A 21,169-nucleotide genomic window follows, 5' to 3' on the forward strand; every position below is an offset into this window, starting at 1 on the left:
AGAGACCACACAGGAAATCCAGTGGAAGCTGTTTTATTGATGAAATCGGCATAATGCATTTCGGCCTTCACGGCCTTCATCAGATGCCTCAATATGCTGAAATGCTGTCCCACCTACGTTTAAAAATGTCCTGCAGCCTTCCCATTCGTGGGAAACCGCCCCCTCCAGGATCATGTGACCGTACACTACTTGCTGCTCATAAGAACTTCAAGTCCCAGAGTTCTCCATTCCAGGTAAGTATTACGTGGAGGTTTTGTTTGTAGATAAACCAAAATAGGCTGGCGGAGGGCAGAGCAATACACGGTGTGGCAAGGTATCAATGTCCTGAATATCTTGAGCATCCCAGGGCTTCCTCGGGTTCCCAGACGTTCTAGCCCCCAAATTTTCAAGCACACGTCGGGCAGGGGAAGGAATGACAATGCATCCAATATATATATATATATATATAATTTTACAATAGCATATTAAGATTTGTTGTATAATTTTATAGGTTTTGCCAATATTACTTACGTTGACTAGTAGGTGACAGTGTTAGACTGTAACAGGATATTTCTGTAATTACTAAAACTTTATATTTAAATAATCTTTTAATTAAATTCTTTTAAATAACGATGTAAAGGTAAGTGTGGTAAAAGTGTGCGTGGTAGTGGATTGCACGGTAAAAGTATTTCACATGTGAGTGAATGTAAATGCGTGTAGTGGTATGCATTGTAAAATCTGCGTTGTAAAAATGTGAATATTAAAGGATCCCATGGTAATGTCATATAACAATCTGGGGGTACGAAAAATGAAATATTTGAAATAACTGAACAGTCTTCAAGCTTTGCTCCATTGTGAAGACCTGCAGCTTTACAAAGATGGACCACACTGACCAGAATGCACTGAGAGGGCTAGTAAGTCTGGTTTTACTCGAACCTCACAGTTGAAGGCTCTTGGCCAGTACTGGTCCTCGTTCTGGGTGTGACCCCAAGGAGATTGTTATGCATAAAAAGGTTTTCAAGGCCAATGTCTTGGAAAAAAGGGGATCTAATCTGGAAGATAAATGAAAAATACAACAGTGCGCATAAAGACAACATGAAAAATGTGTGTGTGTTTGCAGATGACCTCCTGACCAGTGCTTCTCTCTTCAACACCAACAATATCAGTGCAGGTCACTTCTCGTCCCTGTCAACTTTAGAAGAATGTAAAATAGCAGATTCTGCTCTGATACGAATGATGTCCTCACACTGTGCTTACCATACGTCACTGTACAAGGATAAACTGCTAAGCATTTTACTTACTGTCGGGTTATGGGAAGCTGCAACAGTTTCTAATTGCTGGAAGCCTTGCTTAAATTATATCGCACACCTGTTATGCTGTAAAACATTGTTTTTTAACAGGCCTCCACTTAAGGGGACCAGGTGACCTCTGACTGCGGAGATTTGCATATACACTACCTGTGTTTTCAGGCTCAGAAGGAGTCTGATGGCTGATGCTCCCAATCAGTCAACACACTTCCCCGGCACATCTAAACAAATGTATATTCTGGTATTACCTGAGTAAAGTGTTGTTTTTTTATTACAGATCCGGGGGCATATTATCAAGAAACGGCGTTAAAATTATCAGTATAGTGCTTTTCTTTCTTCCTTCTCTTCCCACAATGAACCATGCTTGTGTCTCAAGTATGAAGGATACCTTGTGAACTGCCCTTTAGCAAGAAACATCATACTGTGTTTGTGATTGGAACCTAGATTGGTACCTTGTGAACTTCTCGTTAGTGAGAAACGACACAGAAAAAAACATAATGCATTACACCACCCCATCCCTGCTTGTGTCTTTATTGTGAAAGTGTCTGGTATGATTTGAGCTATGAGGGTGGAGGATCAAGGCAAGTTACCCCACCAAAAGAAGCCCCCAGCACAATATATCTAAGTGCATCATGGGCACAGAACATGCAAGTATTTGTCTAAATGGCACTGGTACATGAAAATAGAACCCTCCAAACGATTTTTGGCAGAGGGAGCATTTGATTTTAATAAAATAATGCCCTTAAGGGATGTTCTGGAAGCAAGGAAAAGTGGGGTGCCAGAAGATACATTGAATTTATATCTAGATTGGTATGAAGAGACATCTAAGAGGCTTCACTTTGTCAAGGGTGCGGAGTCATAAAGCCTACCAGGAAAAAGTAAAGGATTACAAGAAGGCTTTAAAAGAAAAATGTAACAAAAGACTTAACTGATGACAAGGTGGCAGAGAAAAATGAAAAAGATGGTCAGGCCTAGTGCCCGGATGTATCTGCAGCTTAAAGAAATCCTCACTCATGATGATGGGACTCTTCAAGGTGTAGATTTCCTCGCAGGGTTACCTCCTCCTCCATCTGTTCTCTTCACCGCTACACACACTCAGGTAACCTCAGTGCACACACAACCCCTTCCTTCTACAAACCTAGGGACCCCAGGACCAGTTCATCCACATAGGATGCTACTCCAAAGTCTCCAGCTTCTCCTAATGAAGAGGCGGTTTAAAATCACAAATGATCCATGTCTTTTCTCCAGTTGCTGCTAGCAGTCATGTGACACAAGAGGGGAATATTCTACAGGCTCCACTACGGCAATCACATGGAGCCAATGGTGCCTTAGTGACTGTCCATGCCCCTTCAACCCAAGAGATCTCAGAAATGTGGTTTAAAAAATTCCTAAGATTAGGGAAAACCTCAAAGGTTTAGAGAGGGACTTGTGACCATCTTTACCTGTCCAGTATTCCCACTTTTACTTACCTAAAAACCCCTATATTTATCTAGTGCCCAACTCACCCAACATGAGATCCTATTGCTATCTGCAGGTCACATTACTGTAATAGATGATCGATACTGAAAATCTCTCTTACCTACCTCTCAGGAAGGTGAGCAGCATGACGGCCTCGTTATCACAACCCACCTGATGATGCCGTCCCCTAGAAGAGAATAAACTGGCCTTGGGGCTCTGCATCTTTGGACACCCAGGAAGCCCCAACTCTGCTGTGGGGCACAAATACAAGCGAGGAGTGCAAAGCTGGTGACAGGTTTGGGGGTTGAGGGAGAAGGAGTGTAGTGTATGGAAGGTCTTTTATTAACTATAAGTGCGTTGCCTTAAACCTATGCCATACCAGGATCTTGTCTATGAAAGATACAGGTAAAGATTCTGGAGTACTAAGGAAGTATAGATGTAACATCGAGCCCAGGCCAGGTACAGAACTAAGATCAATTTGCAGTACTGAAATAACAGGACAGGAATGTCCTGGCAAAGTGCGGTGAGCAGGAGCTTTTCATCTTAGCACAGCAGATAACATCATTACTTTGAGAATATGCATTAAAAGTGAGAATTCTGAAAAATGGATGAGAAACATTTCTACCCCTGCCCTGATAACAATGCTTTTAGTGAACTACGAGAAACGTCAGGTGTACCCTATATGTTGGCTAAATTCTTATTGTACATGGAGCAAAAGTTTAGGTTATCAAATTAGACAAAATACTTTTTTTGTACAGCACACACAATGAACTCATGTATTTGAAGGCACTGTTCTATGTGATAATAAAGGTAAAGACAGTTCAATGAAATAAAACATTTGCCTAGGATACGGCATTTTGAGGACAATATATGTATGAATTACAGTTACGTAGACTAGATTATTCAAGTCACTAGACCTGCACTTCGGCTAACATTTTTATAATTTTTCAAGGCGAGCTATGGACAGCTATGGAAGCAACGGGACTCTCTCAGTTCTAGCAAGGGGCAGAGCAAAAATTGCCTGTATATAATCGACCTGTTAGATGCCCTACAACCCCCCTATGAAATTGCTGTCAAAAGATCTGCAGCCCACAAGTCTGCCCATGATGACGCTGTTCGTGAAAATATCTTGGCAGATTCAACTCTCTTCCCCCATTGTGAATCCCCAATGGCAAGCTTCTAAGCTACAAGATAAGGCGGTGGAAGGGGAGGAACAGCGGGGGAGGCAACGAGGAGTTAGTTAAAATTTGGAGCAGTTATGGCATTTCCAAGATGGCCGCTTGGTTTCTTTGAGGACCCTACTCCCAACTTTACTCACGTGCATCATGGAATGGCACATCAGCAAGGGGGAAATTACTGCTGTTGTGCAAATAAGGATGACATTGTCTTGGATTATTACAAAGCTTTAATAAGTTGTGTGAATACCTTCCATTTACAGGTGTCAAGGACATTTTTCAAGGAACACTGTCAACCTTATCATCAACTTCAGCCAGGAGAATGGGTGCACGTGAAAGTGTACCAACACAACCTTGCAGCATCCATGAAAAGGGCCCTTCTTGAGATTACTCCCACCAATACAGCGGTCTTTCATCATGGATGCACATGTACAACTGTTAAAAGACTTGTGCTCCAGCTGAAAGCGGGAGCGAATCTCAGGGTGCAAGTGCTGAAACCCCTCCCCTGAAAAAGAAGAGGATTTTGCACTGTTATTGCCAAAAGGGATATGCAACTAATAAATAAAAGTGTAGCAATACAAGTAATGATCAGCTCCACCCTTACCATCAATGACTGAGGAAAGCAATTGCCTGAGGTAGGGTAGCATTGCTGTTCTTTGCTACTACATGAATGTCCCTGCTCATACCATGACGCTAACATGAACGGCTCCTACCCAGCCTGGCCCGCAGCCAGAGAGAACTGCATTTGCAAGTGTTATGGACAACTTAAAATAAATATTAAATAATAGCTAGTAATAATCTTCAGCCTTGGGATGCTGGAGATTTTGTATTAAGTATCTTTGACCTTATCCAGAATCCACATTAACCTGTAGCATGGACTGTTTCTGAAATAATAGAAGAAGATTGCATTGTAAATAGCTGACTTTTTAAAAAAAGGGCAAACCGGCGGATCAATGTGGGTCCTATCGACCCATTTCACTAATCAATACAGATGCCAAAATCTTCGCCAAGGTACTTGCTTCCCGACTAGCTCCACTTATCCCTCATTTGGTGTCCCCTCACCAACATGGTTTTGTCATGGGAAGAGATACTACCGCTCATATTAATATGGCCATTACCGCATTCGACGTTGCCAGGCTTGGACCCACCCCACTCGGTATGATTCTCTTGGACGCTGAAAAAGCCTTCGACCGAGTGGGGTGGGAATTTCTCTGGTCAACAATGATCACTATGGGTTTCCATGGTCAATTCCTCAGATGGCTTCAGGCTCTTTATGATCGCCCTACAGCCAGGCTCTGCTATGATGGGCTAACCTCTGCCAGCTTCTTAATTTCTCGCGGCACTCGGCAAGGGTGTCCATTATCACCCTTGCTTTTTGCATTGTCGCTCGAACCTTTTCTTGTCGCACTACAAGCAAATCCTAATATTACTCCTTTTTTACACGGTCAGAAACAACTAAAAATAACGGCGTATGCCGATGATATCGCGGTTTATTCAACCAATATACCGTTAGCTATACTGGGAATCACTGAGGAGGCTAACAAATTTGGGTTAGTCTCCGGTTATAAACTCAACTCACATAAAACTCAAGTTATTCTGAACTTCAAACCAATGACTCAAATAGCAGGGACTTGCAGAACAGCCACTTACCTTGGTATTAAAATTTCTTCAGATACTAATGAGATAATCAATCTCAACTACGAGACTCTTCTCAAAGAAACTGCTACAACTCTTTAAAAAATGGCACAAGGTCCCCTTAAGTATGGTTGGTAGGATTAATTTAATCAAAATGAACATACTACCTAAATTCTTATATCTATTTAGGTCCATACCTCTTCTCGTCAATAACGCATACTTCAAACGGCTCGATGGGATCTTTAGCAGTTACATCTGGGGATACAAGAAGGCTCGTAGGTCAATTAATCTTCTTAAACTACCTCTTAATCAAGGTGGCTTGACCTTTCCCGACTTTAGAGCATACTATTTTTCTGCTTTCCTGAGTCGTCTCCGTGGCCTGTTTGTCCGCAACACACAAGCGCTGTATTGCTATCAATTCGCCCTGGGCGAGGACTCCAATATGTTTCTAGCCAAAACTAATGACCCAAACTATTTTAAACGGGTAAAATTTAAGACGATTAGAGACACTGTTAAAATTTGGCAACCTATTTTAGCCAAATGCAACACGTCTTTGTTTCATCCTCAACTGCCTTTATGGGCTAACCCCGGTCTTCCGGACATATTTCATGATGGTATATTTTACAAGTGGAAAGATGCCGGAATTGAAACACTTGGAGATCTCTACGGTAATGACGGACTATTGGCCTTTGAGACTCTAAGAATAATTTTCAAACTACCTTCAGCCGCACATTTTAAATATATTCAGATACATGATTACTTAATACGTAAAATAAAGCTACTTAAAATTGAAGATTCAGATATATGGAACTGCTTCTATCCTGCTAAGGTTAGATCATTCATTAGTTTAGGCTATAAAGTTTTTACCTCGCTTAAACTGGATGACTGTGGGAATATTGCGGACAAATGGAGTTCCCGTTTGGGTCTGAATATCTCAGCTAATCAGATAGCATCTTCGCTAAGTAGTTTTAATCGCTCGGTCCAGTCTTCCAGCTTACGTTTACAACAATATAAAACGATATTTCAGCTATATTACACCCCGGAAAAAAATTCAAAATGGTCTAGTAATAGTTCTAGTAGTGAACGGACAAGGTGCCCCAAATGCGATCTGTTGGCTGCCAATCTTGAACACATGATGTTCACGTGTCCCCGACTTACTGAATTTTGGTCTAAAGTTAGCCAGGGTATCACGCAGATTTTGACACAACCAATTACAATAAGCTTGGCTAATGTATTGCTGGGCATCCCGTTGCTGAATCATTCATCCTTGGCCTCACAAACTGATCTTATTAATATTTTGATTGGTTGTGCCAGACTCATTATTGCTAGGACTTGGATCTCATGTAATCCTCCACATGTGATGGAGTGGTGGCTTCTTGTCAAAGAAATCCACATTATGGAAACTTCTCTAGCTAAGATCAGAGGTCACAAATTTCTTCAAAGAACTAATAGAATCTGGGGCGCCTCAACTCTAAGTAAAGATTGATGTACACATAAAGGTTTTTTTTTTTTTTTTTTTTTTACTTTCCACTGAGCTGATTTTGACAAAGCTGATACAATTGCTGATCTGTATGTATATGCCCTTCTTTGTTTTGTCTGTTCGATTCGATCTATTTGTATAATTGTCTGTAACATCAATTATTATACGTTGTCCCGGTCTCCTGTCCTGATCTCAATAAAATTGTTTAAAAAAAAAAAAAAGTAAATAGCTGACTTAAGAAAAGTTGGTCACTGTATATATGTGCAAGTGATGATACTTCTTTTAACCATGATGTCAATGTCTTACATGATGATATCAGTTTCTCAATAAGTAATGATGATGTAAATAAGTCAAGATTGAAAGGTGTGGTAAATGCTGCAGTATTGGTACAGTGCAGTCAACTCCAAAACACTTCATGCTTGGGGCCTGAGTAGTGGAGAACAGAAGGTTCCCTGGTCACTCGAAATCAGACCATTAACCCTCGTACCTTGGAGCAGGAAGGAAATACCCAAACCTGCACCCCTGTCAGGGAACCAGCATCCTTTGGCATCCAAACTACCCCCAAGCCCTGCGCAATGTTTTTCTCTGCAACAAAAACACCTATGCACCTGGTGGTCTACATTGATATGCAAATAATTTTTTTGCATTGTGCCTATTGTGCTGATTTAATAGCCTGGGTACATAAAAAGTGGAAAAGGCTCTAGAGGAAGTGAACACTGCTAGCCACTATCAAGCTCAAAAAGGTGTATTGGGAGATGTGGGAGGGGTTTTTGGCAGTACAAATTCACTTATTATCACCATTGCAGTAGATGAGGAAGTTAATAGGCACCAAGTGAATGAGGATAGGCTGGCCGATGGAATAATTCAGGGAGGGGAAGGTGGAATGGAGTTAAGGTATGGCAAGCGGAATCTAAGTTGCTAAATTTGTTTAAAGGGACTGATAAACTGCACTTACAATTCACCTAAAAAACAATAGACACTATAATAGTGTGCACTAGAAGAACATCTAACATGACTACACACCTAGTAAGCTGTACCATGGCATTCACTTGTTTGCAGAGAACACTTGCTGAATTTGTCAGTGGTCAAAAGTGCACATTATGCGGTAATAAAAATACTACCTGGGCTCCAGGTGGGCACTTGGCTTGATTCAGTCGTCACACACTCTATTACTATAAGTGGCCAATGGCCTTCCTGAAAACTGGAAATACATGTGTGTTAGACCTGTCAGCCTTAGAGTAGTCTTCCCCCAAACTCTTTGCCTACTTATTTTAATTTTTTGCAGAATCTTTGCTTTTGTTGGCCTAGGGACTCTGTGCACTTTACCACTGCTAAGCAGTGCTAAAGTCCTTGTGCTCACACCGCCTAAACATGGTTTGATTGGCATATGGCAAACACAAGGAGATGATAGACAGAGCGCTTCAGACACTCGTCCCCAGTCACAGATCTGGGTTAAATCCATCATCGTTCTTTAGCTCACTTCGCCACCCCAGTTTAGACCCAGCTATATGCAAATCAGTCTTGACCCTGTGCCCCATGGGAACAGTCCAGCCCGAACTGCCAAGCCTGGTCTTCCCTGACAGAAAACAAGCATCCTGGGACAGGGTTAAGACAACATTGGTCTTTGAATGTTATACTGAAACAAGATAGAGAGGCAGTAAAATGCTGTTTGTTGGACACTTAAGAAGACAGTAGTCTTTGAATGTTATGCTGCAAACAAGTTTGGCACTATATATATATATATATATATATACATACATACATACATACATACATACATACATACATACATACATATATATCACAGAAAACAGCACCAGACTTGGGAGGCCACACACCTTGCTGAATGATTTATTCCTGCAGGGCAGCATTGCACATCAGCTGAAAACGCACAAAGATCATTTTGTCAACAAGTATTTCCTTTCTTTACGCGTTTCGGGCGTCACGGCGCCCTTGTTCACAGGACTTTGACATATGCAGTAAGCAGAATACCGGTCCTCTAAATAGCAGTAGTTGGGTCTCGCCCACTGGGCGTGGTTGCACATTGCATTCTGGTACTTAGAGTTCAATTTTAGGGAAATCCTTTTACTCAACCGGCTGCTGTTCCACATGAAAAAATAGTAGTTTGACTACCTTAATAGGTCTTTGTAGGTTACACAGTCGTGGCAAGACCGTCGTAATCCCTTTGAGGCAGAGAACAGCAAGGCTCCGTATTTGCGCTGATAGATCACGCGCTGGACACCGCTTCATGCGCATATATATATATATATATATATATATATATATATTCACTGAAAAAACCATAGGTTTCACACACGTTATAGTTAGGAATTAGCATTTAAAAAACCTTGCAAATTCACTGAAAAAACCATAGGTTTCACACATGTTATAGTTAGCTGGACCTTTAACTCGTAAAAAACCATTGAAATTCCCCCGTTATAGTTAGTTCAGCTAACTATAACTCGCGCGACCGCAATTCACTGCTGATGACGTCACATATTACATCACTCATGACATGGTCAGTGACATCACTCATGACATCACTGATGACATCTCCAATGACTATAACTATAACGGGGGAATTTCAATGGTTTTGTACGAGTGAAAAGTCCAGCTAACTAGAACGCCCCTGAAACCTATGGTTTTTTCTGTGAATTTCTAAGGTTTTTTAAATGCTAATTTCTAACTATGTGACGTCATCAGCAGTGGATTGCGGTCGCACGAGTTATAGTTAGCTGAACTAACTATAACGGGGGAATTTCAATGGTTTTTTACGAGTGAAATGTCCAGCTAACTATAACATGTGTGAAACCTATGGTTTTTTCAGTGAATTTGCAAGGTTTTTTAAATGCTAATTCCTAACTATAACGTGTGTGAAACCTATGGTTTTTTCAGTGAATTTGCAAGGTTTTTAAAATGCTAATTCCTAAGTGTGAAACCTATATCTTCCATAAACTTATAAACAGGTTTTTTTTTAAAGTTTTTCACCGTGCGCTCACGGTGTGCGCACCGTCTCCGTGTGCGCATGAGTGCGTGCTCCGTGTGCGCATGCGTGCGTGCGCCGTGCGCGCACCGTGCGCGCACGGCAGGTCATGTGATTACAAAACAACACTTTTCATTGGTTCATAGTAGTTTCAGTTCCAGAATCTTCCAACACCACACCCTCTCCCCTCATTACTACTTCTTATTTCCTGGGAGAAGGAGCTGTTTTCCTGCACCTGAAAATGGCAGAACAGGAGACTTCTTCAGGCAGTGAGGAGGAGACCTTTGTGCCAGGAAGGCAGAGAAAACAAAAGGACTCATTTATTTGGCAATTTTTTTCTTTTCCAGAGGACCAGAAAAAGGTGAATGCTCCTAAAGTCACCTGCAATGTTTGTGGAGGGGTCTTATCTAGAGGAGACCCTAAAAAAAATACTCCTTTAGTATTTACTCCATGATAAGGCACTTTAAAGCAATGCATCCTGTAGCTTATGCTCGGGAATCTACTCGAGCTGCAAGAGCCAACCCTCCAGCAGCTCAGCCGAGCACATCATCTGCAGCCGCACCTCAGCCGAGCACATCATCTGCAGCCGCAGCTTCACCTGGTTCCATCCCTCTGGATATGCACCCTCTGTTCAAGAAGGTGCATATACGGTGCAATGTGTGCAATGCTGTTCTCTGTTATGGTGAGAGCAGCATTAACCTAATAGAGAACAAGATACAGCAGCACACATGCTCCACCGTCTAATTTTTTTCCTTTTTTTTTTTGTTCCTGGTGAACAGTTTCTCATTTTTTTTTTTTGCTGCATTTTTTTTTTTTTTTTGCTGCTCGACAAAAAACAACAGTTCTTTTCAGAACTCACTTCACTTCTCCAAGAAGAGCTATATTCCTAATATACTGTGTTGTAATTTTTTTAATGAATTTTTCAATTGTTAATTAAAATTGCTCGTTTTTTGCCACCGGGCGCGCAGCGTGCGCGCTGCGTGAGCGCACGCCGCGATGTTTTGAAAAAAAATAAAAATGTTTTTTTCACCCTTCGGGGTCCTTCAGGGACCCCTTGACAAAGGCTAGGGGGTCAGGAACTCTCTACCCTGCCCCCTTTTCACGTTCTCCACCTTTCTTTTTCACTGCGACACAGAAAATGGCGTCTGACACTTCCTGATTTCGACCGATTCGAATGTTGACTGACATCTAACCACCAATCAGAATTACGCTCGCGCACGGCACCGTGCGCGCACGGTGCGCGCACGGTGCTCGCACGGTGCGCGCACGGTGCGCGCTTATAGATATTTAAGTACTTTTAACTGCAATTTTCTCAGGAACTACTGAACAGATTGACACCATATATCCAAAAGGCACATGCTTGACCTGAGGACTACCTCTTTGCCAAATTTCAAGTAGTTCTGTTCAGCCGTTCGGGCTGTACTTTCGACTAAAGGTCTTATGGGATAATGCATGGGGAAAATGTGTTTTGGGACCCCCCTTTTTTCTCGGCCCCCGCTTGACGAATCACCCCGAGACTTTCAGGGTAGGAGCTGAGCAGAGCGCCCCATTTGTTTTGAAAATTTCGCGAGGATTCGTCAACCGGCGCCAAAGTTATTCAAAATAGAATTTTGAGATTTCCTATGGAAACACGATCCTAACTATAACACTATAACTATCTACTGGCGACCGCCAGTAGATAATATATATATATATATATATATATATATATTTTCGCTTCGCTTGCACCAGTGTCTCGCACTCTCGAACGGGTGCTGTGAGGCGGGGGGGTGCTCCTGCCAAATATCCACGCTTCACGTCTCCCCTTCTTTTAGAAAAGACACAGCACTCGCGGGGTAGAGTCAAGGATTTATTTACGACTCACAGCGCTAAAAACCAGACGCGTTTCGGGTATGCCTTTCTCAATAGTTTACAGGCACCACGGAAGCCGCCATATTTATGTCACATTGCCATATCCCACGTGCAACAACAGCAACGAGGGACTAACATGTTCCCGTAATCACTAGCGCCATATTGTAATGGTTATACATAATGTAGCATTTGTGTACCACAGGTGCTTAATGTTAACAGCGACTTGGTTTAGACGAATATAATTATAGACAATCAATATTATTATCACGCCCATGATGGGCTATCATCCAATGTCTATAAATTTCTGTTATACCCAATTTATCTATGGCAACATAATAAAAGGACCAATTTACATCAGTTATTATCCCATGCCATATTAGAGAGTGTCTATACAATCCCATCAGCTAGTGTATATCCACAGACATTCTAGCGGGTTTAAACATCAATGTTCTCATTTATGCTTACATATATTCTGGGAAACAATTCCAAATTAATGCCGCCCTGTATGGGCCAAGTCCTCCAAGTCATCAGCGTTCACATTAGAGATCAAAATCATACACATGATGAAAGAGGGAATTAAAGGAACTCTAGATAATCAAATGCTAAAAATATGTTGTACAATATATTCATATTACCTCAATTCATTAAAACAATTCATTAGAACAGTACAGTTTATGTTTGTTATAGCTCGGTCAGTGGATTAAAGAGAGTAAGGAGCCCCTTACCCTAGATGTACGGTAAGTTCCTCATTAGTGTTGAGCCCACCAGGGGTCTTGGTACCCAGATCTATAATGTATCTCGACTCTAGCCTCCTCAATCTTGTGATTCTATCCCCTCCTCTTATGTTAGCCGACACTTGATCTATTGCAAAAAACGTTAATAAGTCACTATTGCAGTTATGATATGTTTGAAAATGTCTAGCTACGGGATATGTCACATCTCGATTTTTTATTGCTCTTGTGTGTTCGAGGATGCGGATTTTCGTTTGATGGATAGTGCTGCCAATGTATCTTAAACCGCATGGGCACACAAGGCAGTAAACTGTGTAAGGGGTACTGCAGGTCAAGAATTTCCTAATGTACCTGGGCTTATGGGTTCCAATGGCCTCATATGTGAGGACCTTTTTGGAGTTTTTGCAAGATTTACATTTTCCACATGGGTAAAAGCCATGTGGTGCCTCACCAAATGGTTTGGGGACTTTACGTAGAAAATGGCTCTTGGTTAGAGTATCCCTAAATGCCCTAGCTCTTCTGAATGTAAGCATGGGTTGTCTAGGTATATCCGTCCCAATGATGGGATCATTTCTCAATAAGTTCCAATTTTTCTTCATCATGGTCCTTAACTCTCCTGACCCACTGGAGAAAGTTGTTATCATCCTGAACTGTTCTTCAGTCTCTACTATGCTTTTAGGTTTTAAGAGTTCCTCCCTGGATTTCAACTGCACTTTTGCAAGAGATTCACGCAGTACTTGTTCGTTATATCCTCGTGCTTTGAATCTCCCTATGCTCTCTTCTGCATTTGATAAAAAGTCAACCTCATTGGTACAATTTCTTTTAATCCTGAGGAGTTCTCCATAGGGAATACTCAATATCAATCTAGAAGGATGACTACTTGTAGAGTGAAGAACTGAATTCCCAGCCGTGGACTTGCGAAACAAGCGTGTGTTGATCTTGTCCGCATCAATAAAGACTTCTAAATCAAGAAAATTTACACTGACCGGGCTTATTTCAACTGTGAATTGAAGGTTGTGTTCATTATCATTCAGTAACTTTACGAACTGCAAAGCTGATTCCTGTGACCCTCTCCACACTATGAAGAGGTCATCTATGTACCTGTACCAGGCTACTATTTTTTGTGTCCATTCCTCATTGGCGGACAGCCAGGCCACCTGCTCCTCCCACCAGCCCACGAAGAGATTCGCGTAGCTGGGGGCGAAGCAGGTGCCCATAGCTGTACCTGTTAGTTGTTTATAGTGTTGGTCCTGGTATAGGAAAATATCATTTTCTAGGCAGAAGGTAAGAAATTCTACCAGCATTAAATTATGCTTGGTGAATTTCGCCGAGCGGGTGTCCAAAAAGGACTTCACAGCTCTGATGCCATCACTATGCAAGATATTTGTGTATAAGCTGGCTATGTCCATAACCAGCATGCAATCGCCAGTACGCCAATGTATCTGTTCCACATGACTCAAAAAATCTTTCGTATCTCTAACGTAACTCCGTAGGTTTTTCACAAAATCATTCAAGAAGTAGTCAATATACACAGACATATGCTCAAGAAGACTACCCTGTGAGCTCACTATTGGTCTACCTGGCGGCTTGTTTTTATCTTTATGAACTTTAGGTAAATGGTAAAAACTTGGAGTTATCGGATTCAGACATCTTAAATACAAATATTCCTCCGTTTCCACCAACCCTAGTTCATACCATTTCTTCAATAATTGATGACACTTTGTGATGCTTTCTAGATAGATTTTTTTATCAATTTTCTCATAGCAACAAGGGTCAGATAGTTGTCGTAGTGCCTCCTCATTATATGCCTCATAAGTTTGGAGCACTATGTTACCCCCTTGTCCGAAGGTTTCACAATGATGCTGGTATCTTTTTTGATGTTTTCTATTGCCAGGATTTGTTCTTTGGTCAAATTCGATTTGTTGTCCATAAGTCTCGTTCGCCGTTTCATAAGTTCCTTAGACACTATTTCTACAAACGTATCAATATTGTCATTGGGCATCTGGGGTAGGAAAGTTGATGCAGGTTTAAAAGGGCTTCCACCTCCAACTTGCTCTATTCCTGATAGTGCCGAGACATCATATGTCCTCACATCTTCATTCTCCATGCCCAAGTCTTTCAGAGTCTGCAACGCTGGTAAATCCCGTCCTGTTATAATATCCATTTGTTGTTCTACTCTGCTCGTTGGTGTTCCTTTTTTTGGTCTTAGTTTGTAGAATTTGTGTAGTTTTAACTTCCTGGCAAACTTGAACAAATCAATGCGCGTCTGTGTATACTCTAGATTTTTTCGTGGACAGAAAGATAGTCCCAATTTAAGAGCTGCTTCTTCGTTATCTGTGAGCTTTTTAGGGGTCAAATTGATAATAGTGAGGTTATCAACCTTGTCATGGCTTATTTCCGTTTGTTGTAACGTTTGCTCCGAGTTGCGGAGGGTGAGAATTTGCTTTTTGCGCCACTCGCCTCCCCTCCTCGTTGGCCGCCTTTTGTGTTTTCCGGTGGCTTGCCTCTTGCCCCCTTCTGCCACGATTGTCTGATTAGTTGGAATTCCTCGTGAAAAGGGGTCTTTCTTGACATTGTTGGACCAGAGGTGTCACCTTTATCGGCATTCGTTTGTTCTGTTTCTGACACTTCCGATTCAGTAGTGTCTCCCTGTTCGCCCACAGATGGTAAGCTTTTGCTGTGTTCCAATGCTTGTCTCGGTGCTTCATATTTTTTCGCGAAAGTCAGTATTCTACCCGATGAATAATCTCGTTCATCGCGCTGAAACTTTTCTTGTTTCCGCTGTCTGATTTTGCCTTCGTATGCCTTTATCCTTTTAGTCATTGCTGTTCGTAATTCCTCCTGTTTCTTCTTGTCATCATCTTTGTTGATTTCATTCTCCAATTCCTCAATATATATATCATTCCGCGAGGATTCGTCAACCGGCGCCAAAGTTATTCAAAATAGAATTTTGAGATTTCCTCTGGAAACTAGGTTGTAACTATAACTATCTACTGGCGACCGCCAGTAGATAGTTATAGTTACAACCTAGTTGTAAATCTCAAAATTCTATTTTGAATAACTTTGGCGCCGGTTGACGAATCCTCGCGAAATTTTCAAAACTAATGGGGCGCTCCACTCAGCTCCTACCCTGAAAGTCTCGGGGTGATTCGTCAAGCGGGGGCCAAGAAAAAAGGGGGGTCCCAAAACGCGTTTTCCCGATGTTATTTTCCATAGGACCTTTAGACACAGCTACAGCCCGAACGGCTGAACAGAATTACGTGAAATTTGGCAGAGAGGTAGCCATAAGGCCAAGGAAGTGCCTTTTGCAGGTCTGGTGTAAATCTGTTCAGTATTTCCTGAGAAAATAGCATTTAAAAGCATATCAATATCTATACCCTGCGTGCGCGAGCGCATTTCTGATTGGTTGTTAGATGTCGGTAAACAATCGAATCGGTCGAAACCAGGAAGTGTTGGCCGCTATTTTGTCTCTCGCAGTCTGAGGGGGTGAAAAAAAAAGGTGGAGAACGTGAAAAGGGGGCAGAGTGGACAGTTCCTGACCCCCTAGCCTTGGTCAGGGGGTCACAGAAGGACCCCCAAGGGAGAAAAAAACATTTTTTTTTTATTTTAAAAATCGCGAGCTGCGCGCACCCTGCGCGCACGGCACGCACTGCGAACCGTGGGTGCTCGGTGCGCAAAGCGCACCGTGCGCGCAGGGTGCGCGCACCTGGCGATTTTTACAAAAAAATAAAAATTTCACGGTGCGCGCACGGTGAAAAACCTGAAAAATAAATAAATACATAACTTAGCATTTAAAAAAACGTACAAATTCACTGAAAAAACCATAGGTTTCACACACGTTATAGTTACGAATTAGCATTTAAAAAACCTTGCTAATTCACTTAAAAAACCATAGGTTTCACACATGTTATAGTTAGCTGGACATTTCACTCGTAAAAAAACAATGAAATTCCCCCGTTATAGTTAGTGCAGGCAACTATAACTCACGTGACCGCAATCCTCTGCTGATGACGTCAGATATTACATCACTGATGACATATGTGTCTTTATGAAAAATAAATATTTGTAATATATGTATAGCTAAAGATTAATGGAAGAAGACATGGGTAAATAAGTGTCTAAATACAGTGATGTAATATCTGACGTCATCAGCAGAGGATTGCGGTCACGTGAGTTATAGTTGCCTGCAGTAACTATAACGGGGGAATTTCATTGGTTTTTTACGAGTGAAATGTCCAGCTAACTATAACATGTGTGAAACCTATGTTTTTTTAAGTGAATATATATATATATCCAACCTCAAAAGTTGCCTGCAATGAGGGGCCCACGACAGGTAAGTAACTGTAGCCAACTTCATTTAATGGAGAAATACATTGGGAACAGGTATGCCCAATGGAGAATCTTGATGTGCGGAACAAGCTGGGAGATGATACAACGCTGCCCACTTTGGATTATAGTTAGATTTTGGGTCCAGTCATGGCGACTCACTTGAGGAAGACAGCAGCACTACAATGCCCAGCAAGCCATGCGGGTTGACACGCCCATCAGGGCGGGGAGAGAATATTTGAGGTGGTGCTGCGAAAAGAGCCGTGACTGAACTCATTTCAAAAAGCCCGCAGCCCTTGATGAAGTGCTTTGCACGAAACGCGTCGGCCAGGACTTGATGATCAAGCGAAGTTCTTTTCCACTGCTTGCGATGTATTTCTCCATTAAATGAAGTTGGCTACAGTTACTTACCTGTCGTGGGCCTCTCATTGCAGGCAACTTTTGAGGTTGGATATGTGCGGCGCAGCCTGAGTCACGAGGAAGGTCCCGCTGTTCCGGAGTACAGACCCGCTGTTGCGCCAAACGGCGTGACGGCATTGGGAACAGGTATGCAAAATGGAGAATCTTGATGTGCGGAACAAGCTGGGAGATGATACAACGCTGCCCACTGTGGATTATAGTTCGATTTTGGGTCCAGTCATGGCGACTCACTTGAGGAAGACAACAGCACTACAATGCCCAGCAAGCCATGCGGGTTGACACGCCCATCAGGGCGGGGAGAGAATATTTGAGGTGGTGCTGCGAAAAGAGCCGTGACTGAACTCATTTCAAAAGCCCGCAGCCCTTGATGAAGTGCTTTGCACGAAACGCGTCGGCCAGGACTTGATGATCAAGCGAAGTTCTTTTCCACTGCTTGCGATGTATTTCTCCATTAAATGAAGTTGGCTACAGTTACTTACCTGTTGTGGGCCCCTCATTGCAGGCAACTTTTGAGGTTGGATATGTGCGGCGCAGCCTGAGTCGCGAGGAAGGTCCCGCTGTACCGGAGTACAGACCCGCTGTTGCGCCAAACGGCGTGACGGCATTGGGAACAGGTATGCCCAATGGAGAATCTTGATGTGCGGAACAAGCTGGAAGATGATACAACGCTGCCCACTGTGGATTATAGTTAGATTTTGGGTCCAGTCATGGCGACTCACTTGAGGAAGACAACAGCACTACAATGCCCAGCAAGCCATGCGGGTTGACACGCCCATCAGGGCGGGGAGAGAATATTTGAGGTGGTGCTGCGAAAAGAGCCGTGACTGAACTCATTTCAAAAAGCCCGCAGCCCTTGATGAAGTGCTTTGCACGAAACGCGTCGGCCAGGACTTGAGGATCAAGCAAAGTTCTTTTCCACTGCTTGCGATGTATTTCTCCATTAAATGAAGTTGGCTACAGTTACTTACCTGTCGTGGGCCCCTCATTGCAGGCTACTTTTGAGGTTGGATATATAGATATATAGATATTTATATATATATATATATTGATGGTGAAGTATATATATCATCTACTACGTCTCCACTGATAAGGAAACACCGGACATTAACAGGATGCTTGAATAGATTATTTGTGTGTCCTGCCTCTCAACCAATCAAGGTTGGAGACATAGTAGGTGATATATTGGGCTTCCAGAGCCCGACCGGGACCGCTGCAAAATGCAGCCCCAAAACTGTGTGTGTGTGTGTGTGTGTATATATATATATATATATATATATATATATATATATATATATATATATATATATATATATATATATATATTACCTACTGGCGGTCGCCAGTAGGTAGTTATAGTTAGGACCACGTTTCCATAGGAAATCCGCAACATTCTATTTTGAATAACTTTTGCGCCGGTCGACGAATCCTCGCAAATTTTTCAAAATAGGTGGGGCGCTACGCTCCGCTCCCACCCTGAAAGTCTCGGGTCGGGGGGATTCGTCAAGCGGGGGCTGAGATAAAAGGGGGGTCCCAAAACGCGTTTTTCCCATGCATTTTTCCATAGGACCTTTAGACAGAGCTACAGCCCGAACGGCTGAACAGAATTACTTGAAATTTGGCAGAGAGGTAGTCCTCAGGTCAAGGAAGTGCCTTTTGTAGGTTTGGTGTAAATCTGTTCAGTAGATTCTGAGAAAATAGCCTTTAAATCAATATATATATCTGAGCCAGCTTACGGTGCGCTTACGGTGCGCTTACCGTACGCGTACGGTGACGTGCACGAGCGCGATTCTGATTGGCTCTTAGATCTTAGTAAACATTCGAATCGGCCGAAACCAGGAAGCGGCGGCCGCCATTTTCTCTCTCGCACTCTGAGTGGGGCAGCATAAATGAAGCCCAAAAATGTGTAAAGGGGCAGTTTATTGAGATAATATTCACCCAGCAGTGATATACAGGCCCCCAAACAACCCCCAAGGCCAAAAAATTTTTTTTATTTTTTTTTCGAAAAATCGCCGATTACGCTTACCGTACGCGTACGGTAAAAATTGGTTAAAAAAAAAAATTATCCACACTCTCCCCACCCCATGTGTAAATGGTGCCCGAAGGGCACCATTTGTGCATTGCATATCTAACAAATGAAAATAATAAACAAAACATTTCACAACGATGCGCATAATATGTCCTCCATGTGCGCACGGTGCGCGAAGCGCATCGTGCGTACATGGCCCATCCCGCATAATGTGGGCACGCGGTGCGCGCAGCGCACCGCATGACCACCGTGCGTGCATGGCACTAACTGCGTAAAGTGGGGGCTCACTGTGCGCGCACGGTGCGCTTCGCGCACCGTGCGCGCACGGAACGAACTGCATTAACTGGGCGCGCACGCCACGAATGGCGTAAAGTAAGTTAGCATTTAAAAAACCGTACAAATTCACTGAAAAAAACATAGGTTTCACACACGTTATAGTTAGGAATTAGCATTTAAAAAATCTTGCAAATTCACTGAAAAAACCATAGGTTTCACACATGTTATAGTTAGCTATACATTTTACTGATAAAAAACCAATGAAATTCCCCCGTTATAGTTACTGTAGGCAACTATAACTCACGCGACCGTAATCCTCTGCTGATGACATATGTGTCTTTATGAAAAAAAAATATTTGTAATATATGTATAGCTAAAATTTAATGGAAGAAGACATGGGCAAATAAGTGTCTAAATACAGTATTAGCATCAGCAGAGGATTACGGTCGCGTGAGTTATAGTTGCCTACAGTAACTATAACGGGGGAATTTCATTGGTTTTTTATCAGTAAAATGTACAGCTAACTATAACATGTGTGAAACCTATGGTTTTTTCAGTGAATATATATATATATATATATATACATGTACTAGGAGGACTGTAGAGTCTAGTTTCACTTGAAACTCAAAGCTGAAGGCTACTGTTGAGTGCCAGTCCTCTTTTGAGTGCAGCCACATGGACATAAATTATTTACATATATACACTTATTTATCTATATTACTGAAAAAGCACAAAAAGCACAGAAATTCATCAGTTATAGTTAACTGAAGTAACTATACCTCAAGCCCTCACCAAGCACAGTATTGTCATAAATTGTCATTTCACATGTCATCAGTGACCATATCAATGATATCATAAGACATCATGATTGAAGTAATATGTGGGATCATAAGCAGTGCATGGCGAGGGTGCGCGATATAGTTACTTCAGCTAACTATAAGTGGTGAATGTCTGTGTTTTTCTAGTATAAATGTTAATGACTGAACTTATAGTTTCACCCTTCATATAACGTCAATTTAGCCTTTGGTTTTTCCAAGAAATTTCAAAGGTTTATTTTAATGTAAAGTAAGAAGGTATAACCATACCTAACTATAATGTTACTTTAACCTTTGTTTTTTTTAGTGACTGTACAGTTTTTTGTTTTAAAAAAAATGTAAAGTAATATTTATTCACATACGTAACTAAGCCAGCCTTGCTGCGTGCGTGTCATAACGTTTGCCACCGTGCCTGCGCTTTACCACCACTGGCAGCCAGCCCCCCCACCGTGCACTGCCTTTGTTTTAAATGCTTTTCTGCTCCAGCAGGACTCTTGGGGGACACAGCGCGGGACTCTTGCGAGACCCAGTGTGGGACTCTTGCGGACCCAAAGTGGGGCCTTGTGCTCCGGCAGGAATCTAGTGGGTTAAGTGAGGTAATGCTGGCTACCATGAGAGTCCCGTGGTATCCCAGCAACCCAAAAAATATGTTTTTTTTCAATTTGGTCTTGAGAGCTTGGGACACCCTCAAGGTTGAGGGGTCAGGG

The 21,169-nt window shown here is 42.2% G+C and overlaps 1 protein-coding gene across 1 annotated transcript in view; it reads right to left on the bottom strand.

Moving 5' to 3' along the window:
* The window catches only part of LOC146822022 (cysteine-rich venom protein-like), a 260,678-nt gene that overhangs the window by 177,551 nt on the left and 61,958 nt on the right, over window positions 1-21,169 (bottom strand). The gene's annotated exons all lie outside the window — the stretch shown is intronic.

The sequence above is a fragment of the Triturus cristatus genome, chromosome 6, assembly GCF_964204655.1.
Source record: "Triturus cristatus chromosome 6, aTriCri1.1, whole genome shotgun sequence".
Taxonomy (NCBI): domain Eukaryota; kingdom Metazoa; phylum Chordata; class Amphibia; order Caudata; family Salamandridae; genus Triturus; species Triturus cristatus.